Genomic DNA, 15,425 nt, shown 5'->3' with positions numbered 1-15,425 from the left:
ACTCTCTTTTTCTCAACCTCGTCTCTCTCTCTAGCTATGTTGTCTCTTTCTACCTCAGCTCTTCACACTCTTTCATCTTTCTCTTTTTTACCCACACCCTCTGACCATTTCATCCCCCCAGTCACTATTAATCTCTATGTCATGTCTTTCAGCTTCTCCCTCTTCTCTCCCTCTCTCTTTCTCCCTAATTACACTCTTGAACTCCCTCCCCTCACTCCTCTCAACAATTGTCATCCCCCCTAACATACTCACCCTCTCTCACTCACAAGGCACTTTAACCTCTCATAATTTATCTATTTATGTCAACCTTGTGTCTCTTGTCCTATATCCTCTTTTCTCACTCTCTCACATGTATGTCCCCTCCTCTCTCTCATGTCTCCTCATATTACTATTGTATACTCTATCTATATTATGTATCTTTATATCTTACCCTCTCTCACAATGTCTACTTCATGTATCACCCACATCCCTCTCCTCTCTCCTTATCACATATAAATCTATTTTTTTTGGAATCTAGTTAACTCATCTTCCCCACCCCTTTTTCCATCACCTCTCCCCACCCTCTCTATTGCACACACACATCATATCTCCATCTCCTTTGGACCCTAATTATCATCCATCCCTACTTTCCACATCTCTCTCTCTCTCTCTCTCTCTCTCTCTCATCTCTCTCTCTCTCTCTCTCTCTCTCTCTCTCTCTCTCTCTCTCTCTCTCTCTCTAAAATTCCTCCCCTCATCATTATCTCTAAAATTCTTCCCCCATCATCATTTCCATCCATTTGATACCCTAATTATTCTCTTTCTTTCTACCTCATATCTCTCCCCTTTGATGTTATCTCTTTCTACCTTATAACTTCCCTCGTTTCACCCTTTCTGCTATTTCCACCCCTATTTACCATATCCTATCCCTTATTACCATTTATCTTTACTTCATCTCACTCCCTCTCTACATCCTTAATCTCTTTAAGTTTCTCCTTTGCCTCCTCTCACAATCTCTTCCCCTATTTACCCTCTATATCTACCCCATATCTCTCACTCATGTATCTTTATCTCACAATATCTCTTGCACATGTTTCTCATCATATTTCCTCTTATCTCACTCTCATGTCCCCTCCTCATATCTCTTTATCGGTCACATTCTTTCTATGTCTACCTCATTTCTCTCATGCCCCCCTCCACAACCCCCCCCCCCGCCAAACACACACACACACCCTCTATCATGTCCCCTCTTATTATTACTATATGTTCTCTTTGTCTCATGTATCTTCATCTCTCACATAGTGTTTACTTCATGCCTCACCCTCATAATGTACCCCCCCCCCCCTCTCTCTCTACATAAATACATCTCTCCCTCCATAATTACTCTCATTATCCATCATTGTCCATCATACTCTTGCTCTCCCCACCATTGTATACATCTATTTTGGGCCTTATTTATTCTTTTTCTTATTTAGCTCATCTTTCCCTACTCCCCTTCTACATATCTACATCTCCTGCCGCCCCTCTCTCCCTCTCCCTATCTCTCTCTCACACACATGCTTGATTTTGTTTCAAAGGTTTGACTTTACTTGTTAATTTTGACTTCATTTCTAAAGTTTGTCCCAATTTATTAATTTCATTTATATCATCCATCCCTACTTGCCACATCTCTCTCTCTCTCTCTCTCTCTCTCTCTCTCTCTCTCTCTCTCTCTCTCTCTCTCTCTCTCTCTCTCTCTCTCTCTCTCTCTCTCTTTGTGTGTGTGTGTGTGTGTGTGTGTGTGTGTGTGTGTGTGTGTGTGTGTGTGTGTGTGTGTGTGTGTGTGTGTGTGTGTGTGTGTGTGTGTAAATTCTTCCCCTCATCATTATCTCAAAAATTCCTCCCCCTTCATCATTTCCATCCATTTTATGCCCTAATTATTCTCTTTCTCTCTACCTCATCTCTCTCCCCTTCGATGTTGTCTCTTTCTACCTTATAACTTCCCTCATTTTGCCCTTTCTGCTATTTCCACCCCTATTTACCATATCCTATCCTTTATTACCATTTATCTTTAATTCATCTCACTCCCTCTCTACATCCTTAATCTCTTTAAGTTTCTCCTTTGCCTCCTCTCACAATCTCTTCCCCCTATTTACCCTCTATATCTACCCCATATCTCTCACTCATGTATCTTTATCTCACAATATCTCTTGCACATGTTTCTCATCATATTTCCTCTTATCTCACTCTCATGTCCCCTCCTCATATCTCTTTATCTCTCACATTCTTTCTATGTCACCCTCATTTCTCTCATGCCCCCCCCCCCCCCCCCCCACACACACACATGCACACACCCTCTATCATGTCCCCTCTTATTATTACTATATGCTCTCTTTGTCTCGTGCATCTTTATCTCTCACATAGTGTTTACTTCATGCCTCACACTCATAATGTACAACCTCCCCACTCCCCCCCCCCCTCTCTCTATATTTATTAATTTCATTTATATATCTAAAATATAGAATCAAGTACATTTAATAGAACTTACTTTTCTTTAATAGTTTCTTTAATAGCTCTCTCTCTCTCTCTCTCTCTCTCTCTCTCACACACACACACACACACACACACACACACCCTCCCTCTCCCCTTGTTCTTACCTCTCTCTCATATTTGTCTATTTAAATTATATAAAATTTCTAATTAAATTTTTAAAATAGATTAAATATTTATATCAAAATCAAAATCAATGATCATTTTAGTTTTTAATTATTTATTACAAAATTGAATTATATTTTTTTAAATTAAGCCAAGAGATATCTAATTCAAAATATGTAAAGTTTAGAAATAAAAATAGAACATCATAGAAACACTATATTTTAAATAATAAAATAATAGAAATATCATAGAATTAATAATTCAATATAATCATAACAAATTATTAATAATAAATTAATTTGAAACTAAATTTTAAAAAAGTTAACAACTTATCAATTATTGATATTTAAAGAAACAACACAATCTTCAAATCTAAGAAACATCACGTAGTTGAAAATATAGAAACATGTCATGCAATGTAATTTTTTAGAAATATCTTATTTTCCTATAAGCTTTTTTAGATCTTCTCTAAACTTTCTAAAAATGAGATACTCAAAAATAATATAAAGTTGTTATTATATTTTTTATTTACATGATATTTTTCTAATATTGCAATTGAAAAAAGAAAAAGTTTCTCACTTCTTTAGAAACATCTTCAATTTCAATTAGAAAAGTAAAAAGTTTTACTATATCTATATATCTTTCTAATATTCTGTTTGTTTAATTGAAAGAAAAACAAATTCTTATAAAAAAGTATAAGAGAAATATATAGAATCAATATAGAAAGTGGACGTTTAATATTACAACATATATTTGTTGTAACTCATTCCTTTACTATGGTACATAAAACTCAAATGTAGATGCCATGTTATGCTTGGAAAAAAATTAATAGAAAATTTGTAAATTGTACTCTCATTGAAAATCTGTTACATGTGAGAATATACTATTATTATTGTAGAGCTTCAAAACTTGATTATGTACCATCAATCTACAAACTATTGATTGTTTTCTTCTTTTACAAAATTAATTAAAATTTACATGACCTTCAACTCCACTCATAGTTGACATATCACAAATAAGAATACCAAAACGAATCTATACAAAACTGCTACCTTTTCGAGTTCCACAACAATTTTAAACAACTATCGAACAGGCTCGATCATTACGGGCAAATTTCCTGACCTTGTAAATGATCACAATGTAACCAGATTTTGTACTAGGAAGAAATTTTGCTTCGTAGCTCACCTCTCAGCCAGATACAATGAAATGCTCATTCTAGAACAAAAACCAATTATAGAGGCACATAAATGAGTGGATTTTCTTACCCTACCAATCTGATTGGAATCTCTAAAATGAGCTCTGCTCCTGACTTGACGATCTACTCAGAAACACCACTCTCAATAGTAATGAACCCATCTACTACTACATTTTTATTCTTGTTAAAATATTTTGAATATTAATTTAAATAAATCATAATTTTATTCTAATATATTTCTTGACAACAAATTATTTATTTAAAAAAAAATTAAAAATTGTAAAACATATAATTATAAAAAATTGCAAACAATTACCATTATTAATCGGCTTCCTAGATTCTTAAACCAAATTATTAATCCTACTATTTTTAGCTCTGAAAGAAGGATGTTAGAAACTTAATTATATATCCCATGGTTAAAACCTAAAACTTTGAAAGCTTTGTGTCCAAATCATCTATCATGCGTTTTCCATTTTCAAATAGCTTTGTAATATTATTTTAATAATAGATAGAGGAATATAATCATTGATTCAAATAATCTAATAAAAAAGTTAGATTAATTAATACTATAATATCTAAATTCTAAAAATCTAATGTTTTGAATGAAGAGAAAGAAATAGAAAGAAATCTGCAATTTTTCAATTGAGTAGAATTTCTAATATAACAAAGTTTCTAAGGAAATTTAAGGAAACTATGCAAATTTAAAAATAGGAAAAAACTACACAATAAAAGTTTCTAAAATGGAAGAAATACAAATCTGCAATGTTTCTAATTGAGAAGAATTTCTATTCTATCAAAGTTTCTAAGAAAATTTAAGGAAACTATGCAGATTTCAAAATAGGAAAAAACTACACAATAAAAGTTTCTAAAATGGAAGAAATACAAATCTACAATGTTTCTGATTGAGAAGCTAAGAAAATTTAAGGAAACTATGCAGATTTCAAAATAGGAAAAAACTACACAATAAAAGTTTCTAAAATGTAAGAAATACAAATCTACAATGTTTTTGATTGAGAAGAATTTCTATTCTATCAAAGTTTCTAAGAAAAATTAAGGAAATTATAGAGCTTTGAAAATAAGAAAAGACAACATAATAAAAGTTTCTTAAATAGAAGAAATCAAAACACATAAACATACATACTCAGAATAATGATCCTGTTGCTCAATCCAATGTTGAATAGAAATTAGAATATTGATCCTGTTACTCAATCCAATGTTGAATAGAAATTAGAATATTGATCCTGTCGTTCAATACAATGTTCAATAGAAAACAAAATAGGCTCTTGCCATATATAATGTTGATGTGTGATGGTTCAACTTCAAAGAATTGAAAACATGTAACATGTAAAAATTGAGCATAAGGCAAGACGTTTGGTTTTCTTGTCATAACAGATTAATGTTGATGTGTGATGGTTCAACTTCAAAGAATTGAAAACATGTAACGCGTAAAAATGGAGCATAAGGCAAGATGTTTGGTTTTCTTGTCATAACATATTATTGGCTTTCTTCTTACTGGAGTGAATGATGAAGAAATATATTTAGAAACGTCTAAATGTGTCTTTACATTATCAACAATAATCTGTTATTTGATGATGACTCGGCTTCACCTGACATTTGCAATTACCTGACATTTGAAATTACGTACTTGTAGGACGCGTGTTTAGTGTTTGGAAATATCGAATCCTTCAAACCAAAAATACAATGTGGTTAATGAGGGAATGGGAAGCATCAATATTAAACATTGCTGGTCAAGTCTGAATGGAATTTCAATAAAGGACGTGGTATAACTGTTCAACTACCTGTCAAATTTTTTAAAAATGTTAGATTGTTTACAGCGAAATGTGCTCCCATTGTAGAAGCCTCTCAGCTTAATTATTTATTTATGCTTATTAATTAGAACATCTTGATTTAATTAATTAAGTTGTCCATTACTCTAGTTTACTTAAGCTATCTCTTAGGTGCATATAATTAATATTTTACATTAATTATATTGTGCAAACTAGTTGTATTTCCCTTTCTAGGGTTTCGTTCACCTTTAAGGTTGAACTCTTATAATTTATTTTTCATTATCTTGGAATACATTTTGATCTTACTCTGTTGAGATTTCTAAGCCATGTTTTTTCCCTCTTTGGTTTTCTTTCAACAACAGGTCATTTGCATGTAGGTATTCTTGGCAAACTATGAAGTTGGTTTTCTCAACTTCTACATGGTATCAAAGCTTTCCTACTACTGTCTGGTCTAGAGATCTTGAAGCCGTCATTCAAAGATGAAAAACTCATCTTTTTGTGGTTTTTTCTCTTCAATTTGGAGGAGGCACCTTTTTTTGGTGCAATGTGGGGAAAAATGAATGTCACCATCATGCTTAGAAGGCCTAGTATAGTTGAAATTCATATTTAAAAAAAAAATGATTTTGGACACAGTAGCCTTTGAAAAAAAAATTGGCCTCTTGAGGGTCGTATAGATTTCAAAAGTAAAAAAATAATTTAAAAATCACAAAAAATGCTTTAAAAGCATTTTAAATGGGCACTGCCCAGTGGCCACCAATGCACCATTGACGAGCCACCTGCACTTGGCAAGATAGTCTTGCCTTTAAAAAAGTGGGACTAATAAGAAATATAAAACATTTAACTCTATATTTGAACTTGGTAAGAAAAATAAATTGTGATAAATAATATTTGATTAGACATTCATTTTTGTTCAAAGTGGTGTAAGGTGGAAGATAAAAAATATTACCTTTTTGAAAATATAATCAATTTGTCACAAATGTGGAAAAGATAAAGTTGTAATTAATGAAAAAGATAAAGTTATAATTAATGCATGATTAGAAAATATTTGTATTTTTGTTGTAAAAAAATTGAATTTTCTCCCTACCAAAAATAGTATGGTCCAATAGAATGAATGAAAAATGTGATTTAAAAAATAATGAAAAATTAGAAAAAGAATTGAATGGAATGAAAGAAATAGTAACCTACCTTTGGCAGTAAGTAATAACAAGAGCTCTGAAGGAGCTAGAGTCCTTGCCTTTTGTGGGAAGTAGAATATGGGTTTAGGTTTGTAGACAATAGAAGTTGTGGTGGTGGTGATTGTTATCGTCACTCGTACTCGTAAATTACTAAATTTATATAATTTAGTTAATAGTTATAGTTTTCTATATTTTTAAATTTTTTTAACTATTTTATATTTATTATTATAGATTCTATTCTATATGTTAATAAATGAATACAATTGATGGTCTTAAATTGACATAACAATAAGTTATATTTGAATATAGTTATTGATTTTTTTAATTAGTATTGTTTAGGTATGTTATATGTAAGCAAAATGTTCAATATGTTTCCACATTTATCCTCTCTAAAATAAATTTATAAAAAAAATACCCTTACTAATAATTAAGACCATACTACATAGAAATAGATTTTTTTTTTCAAAGCTTATTAAGGTAAGAGTGAGGCAAGCAGTCAAACTAAATAATTAGCTAAGTATAAAAAAGATGCACAATGCTTGAATTTAGTAACAATTCAAATGTATTGTCACCAAATTAATTAATTACCATGCAACTTAATTAGGAATATTTTCCATGCCAATCCACAAATATTGCTACATTTGAAAAGAAATGATAGTAATAGTGCCCCAAAAAATTAAAGGCGGCACTTTTTTGACTGACACATACTAAATGATCTTTCTCAACTTGTCCTTCTTTTCATAGTTTTTAGTTGAGAAAAACACTTCAATTAAATTAATTTCCATGCTATATTTACTACTTTTCCTATTTCTTTCCCTGAATTTAGTGCCTTTCTTTGTGTGTTGCACTCTCATTTGCACTTGCCAATGATAGTTTATCATTTTTTTGTATGTTCATTGCACTAGATATCATCCAAAAACTATTATTGGTGTTTTTTAAATAGATTTTCTTTCAAACCTAGTTAAGCATGGGAAGGAATGAATTTGGGTGACATCTGCTTTGTTTTCTTGTGAGAATTAGATTTGACGCTCATCTATTTTGAATTATTCTTGGGGGATTTGATGAGGTAGATACAATCTAAGTTTGTGAGAAAGCACAATGTTTGATTTTATTATTTACTATTTTTAATGGTTGAATGCCTTTGGGATTTGTAAGTGGTACCACTAGAGATTGACATAGCAGGCGGGCAAAATTGTTGCTAAGAAAAAACTTTGATTCATAATATTTTCCTATGAATAGTAATCATGGGTTTTTATCTCAAGACTACCTGTTTTTGACAAAAAAAATTTCAATGAATGTCATTTCTGAGGTATTTGTGCCCAGGCTACTATTGCTCGTTATTTTTCTAGTTTATGTTTGATCTCTGTAAGCAGTATGGTGTTCAGACTAAATTGATCTCATTTTAATGAAGGAAGTGACATGTGTATACACTAATATGTTAGCAATGAATACTAATCTATTAAAGGAACAAAGCATTAACTAACAAAGATTAATATAAACTTTAAGAGAGACTAAGAGGAAACAGAACTCAAATGAGAATGTGAGCCATTAAGGGGCTCTCTCAATGAGATTGTTCTCTTGATTTGAGGATGAGTCTATTTGATAGGTTTGGTATGTATGCTCAAATGCTCAAAATGGCTTCAATGGATGATTTGGATTTGGGTGTGGATGATGGCTTTGTTGTAAAACTTGGTCTTAAAATGGCATTATAACTTTAGCTCAAAGGTTGTTGTTGAAATGGCTTGGGAGGGGATTCAATTTATAAGCTAAGGGCTTGAGGGATGGAGGGCTAAGATGCAAGGAGAGATGAAAGCTTAAGGAGGGCTAGGATGCACTCAAAGGGGAGCACATGGATTGTGCTTGTTTAGCACCAACCAGGGAGTGACACATGTCACAGGGTGAGTGGGTGGAGGAAGGGGCAAGGATGAGTCAACAAAGGAGGCTCAAGGGATAATATCTTTGTAAAGATGCTTCATAAATGTCTTGTAAGAGCAATGAATGTGCTTGTAAGAGTCTTTATGGATTTGTAAGAGTATTGAAGGCTTAGTGGTTGGGATATTTTGGGGGGAGTTGAGATTGTTGACTTTGCTTGGCTTAGGAAAGTCTTAAGCTTTCTTAGGGAATGTGACAAGGTTAAGGGGGGGATTAGAGATGGTTTAGGATTAGATTAGGCTTGTTAGAGATTTGCAAGTGGATGGCATTCATGAGGGTGGGTGAGTTAGTGACTAAGCTTGGTTAGTATGGGTGGATGGGGTGGATTAGGCTAAATAGAGGATTTAGGAACACATTAGGGGTTTATTAGGTTTCAGGGCTTTATTTATCAAATAGATTTATTTAATAAATGAGGATTTTGGAATTAGATAGAAGAATAGGATTTAATTGATAAATGATAAGTTATTTGATGTATCAATTAGGACTATAGATGATTAATTAAATTAATCAGCTAGGGGATGGCAAAGGATTAAATAAATAGGAATTTAATTAATGATGCCTTTAGAGATAACTAAATAGGATTACCAAAGCGGTGTAATCAAATTTAGGTGTCTACAACATGCAATCTATTAAATTATCATCAACATGAGACTAATTCAAGAACATTCTAGAGTTTTATTTTTCTAATTTTTGATCTCAGCAAATCAATTTTATCCCTAGCACAAATGGAGTTGGCCAATGAAAAAATAGAAATAATTAATTAAAAAATAAATCATTTTTTAACTTTAGTAAAGTAATGACCTCAGTTATAAAAATGAATTATGCACCACCACCGAGAACATTAGTTCCCTGCCTTATAGACAAGGCATGGACTAATAAACACATCAAAAAAGAACCCACATATAATTAAAGCAATAGTAACCTACCTTTGGCTACAACTAATAATAAACACATCAACAAAGAACCCACATATAATTACTTTTAAAAATTTGAAACATTTTAAATATGAAAATAGTTATGGATTACTAAAAACTTGGTAAAAGATAGAGTGACAAACTCAAAAGCAATAAGAAAACAAATCACTTGTCGACGAGCAAAGCACGAACATCAACAATGTGATCTCAAAATGATTAAAAAAAAAAAATCCAAACTGAATGCATTAGTGTTTTATCACAACTAATAGTAAATCGAAATAACTATGCAGCAATAAGATTACACACATTTTTCTGCATTTAGTAGTCCTTGCTAATATTTTCGTTATATCCCTGCATTAATTTGATGGTAGCTAAAAATATCAAAAGCTAAGATTTTGTGGATGTGTATTTTTAAATTCAATTTTCACAATCTAATTTCTCATTTTTCATTGGTCTAGAACCAATTTTCTTTTTTCAAGTTGAAAAAATAAAAATAAAAAGAAAAAGAAATAAGAACAAATTACTTTTCGCTGTAGCCACTTGTACTTCAACTACTATTATTAACTTTTAACTTAAACAAAAAAATGTATAAAGGGGCATTTAAGTAGTTTATACCATTTTTTATAAAGAATTTACCTAATGTTTTTACTTTTAAAGTCGAATGTTATAATTTGTGTAATTTGAAAGTGTACAATTTTTAACAAATTAAAGTTTTACTATTTGTTAAGTTTTAAATCAATTTAAAAATTAAATTAAATTTACGTAAAAGTTATTTTTATGAAAATATATCTTTAATTAAATTTGTTATTTTAATTATATATATATATATATATATATATATATATATATATATATATATATATATATATATATATATATATATATATATATATATATATATATATATATATATATATATATATATATATATATATATATATGGATAATAGGTTGAAGTCTAGATTCGTTATTATTATTTATTGTAATTAATTATTTTTATGTGTTAATCTTGAGTTGATTCGAACCCAAGACCTCCCACACAAGTTATTGTTGTCTTGTAGACTCTTGCCTTATTCTTTTAATAATATATAACTTATAACTTTGTTTTTAAAAATAATATATATTTTTAATATTGTATAAATCTAAAAGTAAAAATTAGTTAACACATTATTTAAAATTAGATAATTTTTAAAAGTGATTATAATAGATATAAGTAGTTTTTGAGCACTTAAACTAAATAACATATTGACTTAAAATTTTTTTTTTAAATAAATATTAAAATAATATTAAGCTTTAATTTCCTTCCACACATATTTAATTACTATTTTTAAAATAAAACAAACACGAAAGCTATTTTAATTATTCTTCTCTTTATATGATTTCCATTTTTCAACTTCATGGATACTCTCATTTTAAATGACTCCAGTTCCCAAGAGCTCTTGTCAAATAAATTAAATATCATTGAACAATTGTCACTTCAAGTACACTAGACTTGTACAAGTACAAATTTATTTAATTTATATTTTCTACGAATTATTGGTACCAGATACATTTGTGGCTTAACCAAGAAGCCACTGAAAATGTTTGACTTGTAGAAGAAGATGAGTTCGAGCAAAAATTGTAGAAAATGAGTTTATCAATTAATTCTATTAAATTTGAATTTATCAGTTAACTCCCATTTTTTATTGGGCATTTAATTTTTGCCAGTGGTTTGGCCATTCCTATAGAAAATAAATTGACATAATTTATGACATCTTCATCAAGGCGTCTATGCTTTCAATGTGTTTCTTGCATGTACCTTTTCATAGGTAGCTCTTCCAGAAGGCAAATGTCATGAAAACAACCCCAAAACCAAGGCAATAACAACCCTCAAATTGATCTAAAACGACATCAAAATTAGTGGGCAATGCCCATATATGCAGTCTATTGAAGACATGGGTCGAACTACAGACCCAAGCACCTGTAATATTTTTGAATCTTGCAATTTTAAATAGGTATTACCTAACACAATTGTTTTCTGATTTCCCTTTATTTCATGGTGTTAAATTGTTTAAGCAACATTTTAAATCTCTATTGCCTTTATGTTTTAGGAGGTTTAAACTGTTAAAACCTTAATGCTAAATTTTTTTCCAAAAGTTCATTTTCAAAAATTTTGACTCTTTAATCAGAAGCCCCTACTTTTCTTTTCCTAGATGATGTGTTGTTTAAGATACATTGTCTATACATAGATAAGAATTCAGAATCCTTCTTTTGCAATTTTTTCTTATCTCTTTTGTAAGATGCATTGAAAATAATTGGTGCACAATTTTCTTACTTGGTTACTTGATATCTCCAGCTTCCATGCTTATTTGGAAGCCTATGGTTGGCTTCTTGTCAACTTCTACAGGGCTTGAGCACCCATGGGTCTAGTGGCTAAAAACATTGAAAAAACTTAAATACAAATTTTAGTTGTTCGATATGCATGGTGCTTAAATTTATTTTTTGAGGTTTTTTTTTGCTATAAAATCCAAAACAACCCTAAAGGTGAATGTTGAATCATTCACAACTCATTTTGGAACTTTGTTTGCACCAAGTTCAACATTTGCACTCTGGTGCATATTAGTTGATTCAATCTTTCATCATTAATAAAGTTTTTGTTTTGTCTAATCCAATGATCACCTCGACTTGTCTGAAGTTGATTTTGAGCATAAATTTGATCATTAAAAACTCATTTACCCACTTTATGCAAATTGTGATCTTGTGCCAATAGGGTCTGTTCCCTGACTTTAAAAATTGACATAAACAACTGGTTAGGCTCTGAAACTCTAGATATCTTGCCTCTCTGACATATTCAACAGGCTTGAAAAATCTCGTCGCATGATGACATCAAGGTCAAAAGATATCGACCTTCAAACATTCCTACTTAAATTCACCTGCAAATAAACATGTCAAAAAATTAGAAATTGTGTTTGGTTTTGGCTCTGAAAACTAGGCAAACTAATATTTGGGGGCACGAAAACTAGGGTACTAGTTCACTGCCAAGAGAAGAGGATGGATCTATGATTTGGGCTCATGATGAATAATTGGGCATGTTTGGTGAGTGGTCAAAGTGGGCTACCTAGATTTGCAGGACTAGAAACATCAGTAGAAAAGTATTTTTTTACAAATGGAATGGCCTTGGTAAAGTGTGCAGGCGGATTTGTCAAGACTTGAAAATTGTCACACTTAAAGTATTTTCAGAGTAGAACATAGGGGAATTAACCATTTGATATAGGCAATCATTGATTTAAAGTTATAACATCCAAATAGGGCTACCAACCATTTTGCATTTCATGACACCAATGAAACTTTATAAATTGCAAATGAAATCATGTTTGAAAACTGATCAAACAGATTCATCATTCGCTCAAATTAGGAACATAAAAATTCTCTAACCCCTAGAATATGATGCAAAATAAATTTTCTTATTTGGGTTGACTGGTCAAAAGTTATAATTTGTCAAACAGGGCCTTCCAAAATTTTGAACAATTTGCAAATGCATGAAAATAGTAAACTACGAACTTTGAGGGGTTTGAAACCTAATCAAATGGATTCAAAATGACTTGAAACTTGGAAAATAGGTTCTTTGATATGCATATTAAATATCCCCAAAGTGGTGGGACATAAAAAAAATTTGGGTTAAAGATATTTAAAGGCAAACATAGGCTCCTGTCGTTGTTTGGCACTTAGGTGAAAATGCAGATTTGATAATTGCTCAAAACAAGATTTCACGAAATGACTTGGAATGGCAATTAATCATCATGGAATGAGTGGATATTCTACATGGAAGGTGTTAGAAACATTAAACACCTTACAAGCCTCAAATGGATAGCTGGGTACATATGCATTTATAGGGCTTGATTTCTCAATAGTACTCAAAATTGGGTCTTCGATTTTGAGTCCCATTAGTGGATCTATTTGGGGATGCATGTCCCTTGTAGTCATAGAAAGGATTTAGATATCTAGGAGAAGAAGACCACACACTTGACAACAAAACTTCTCCTCGAATAGCTTTATTGAAAGCAGAAAACAACTACTCCTACTATGTACAAACGATGACCCCGAGCCACCAAACTTCAACAAAAATCTTACCTCTATCATAAATCTAATTTTCATCTGCATTCTCATGAGGTAATTTGGAAATATTATTCATATCATTTTCACCAATTTGACACACATCTTTCATTTCTTCAATTGGAAAAACAAAATCATCACCATTACTTTCATAGTGTAGGTAAAAACTTGGCACAACTTCAACCTCTTGCTCACAATGAAAAAGAATGTTAGCATGCTCATGAATACCAACATCAAACTGAAACTAATCTTTAAAAATTGACTCATGAGCATCATCAATCGAGAATACAAAGGCCTTATATTCAGCTTCATCAAATGAGTTATATATATCGCTCATACCTTGACTTTGCATCTCCTCAAATGTTGCCAACTAGATTTCAGATGAGTAATCAAATTTATTTTCACACATAAAATTATCATCAAAATCTGAAATCACTCCATAACCTCTTGATGTATCTTCACAATTGAAATGCTGATTAGTTTTTACCTCATATGAATCATCATAAAACTTACTATGAAGTGTCAGCTTCTCTTCAAAGACAACTCCATCAAACACCTAATCTTCAAGCTCAAAAAATGCAACATCATTAGAAAATTTAGTATCACATATGGAAGGACAATATTCTAATTTTCTACAGCAGTATGATAGTGTGTCATCATTTAGATCTAGCTCAACTAAACTTGCAACTTCCATGTCTTCTTCAAACAATGGATTGATAACTCCATGCAAGGATCCTCTTTGAACATTTGGACAAAATATGGGTTGATCATCATCAGGATCTTCATCATATAAAGCGTTAGTGTACACTTTGAACTCATTACCCAATGTATTGTCACAAAAACTTATAGCATATGACAAAAAATTAGAATCATATGAAGACTTGCTTTCTTCTCCATCTACCACACATATAGTATCAATGATTACATCACCTTCATTACTATTTTTAGGATGAACTCTATGAATAGGGCATGACTCATCACTAAAACCATTACCATATGCTACAACCTCATTGTCTAACATAAAACCTATTAATAATCTTTCACTCAAAACTCCATGTTCAAACCCATTAGCATCAAAATTGATCAACCATTTCTTTATCTTCAAACTTTGAGGACAAATCCCTCACAAGCTCTTCATATCCAAATTAATTTGTATAACATAAAAACTGAGATATATTATCATTCTTAGACTTAGAACAAGAAATCATACCTTCATCTTCATGCGAAACTACACTCTCATCATTGCTTTCTTCTTCCAATGTCACATCTAATTCATAGGAAGATGAACATGTACTATCACTGTCTTCTTCTTGACTCAAGCCACAACTCTCGTCATTATCTTCACATGAGGCTTCTTCACAATACATCAAATCAACAACTTCACCTTCATCACTTGACACATCACTTCCAGCTTCTTCATCCTCATATTGAGATGAATATCTTTCAACTTTAGATTTTATAACATTCTCAACATAATGTAATCTATGAATAAAAGAAATCATTTCTTGCCTATCTAATTGATCAAATGAATCCACCTTATCATCCATTGTTGAAACACTACAAACATGTGTGCTCTACTCTTTTGCCTGTGGCTAAGATAAATGTGATTCACACTTTTCATCTTGTGTTATATCTCCATGGCATGTTGTGTCAACAATATCAAACTCATGATTAGAGACATAATTCTCAACCTCCTCACTTGCACAAGATTGAGATC

At 31.3% G+C, this 15,425-nt stretch overlaps 1 pseudogene; it reads right to left on the bottom strand.

Moving 5' to 3' along the window:
* Positions 1-15,075, bottom strand: part of LOC149540931 (serine/threonine-protein kinase VPS15-like) — an 88,759-nt pseudogene extending 73,684 nt beyond the window's left edge.
* Positions 15,076-15,425: the final 350 nt, after the last annotated feature.

Source organism: Cupressus sempervirens, chromosome 9 (genome assembly GCF_028749045.1).
Source record: "Cupressus sempervirens isolate cs-2001-9-10 chromosome 9, ASM2874904v1, whole genome shotgun sequence".
NCBI lineage: Eukaryota > Viridiplantae > Streptophyta > Pinopsida > Cupressales > Cupressaceae > Cupressus > Cupressus sempervirens.
The sequence above is the reverse complement of the archived record's forward strand: the minus strand, read 5'-3'. Positions and strand labels throughout refer to the sequence as shown.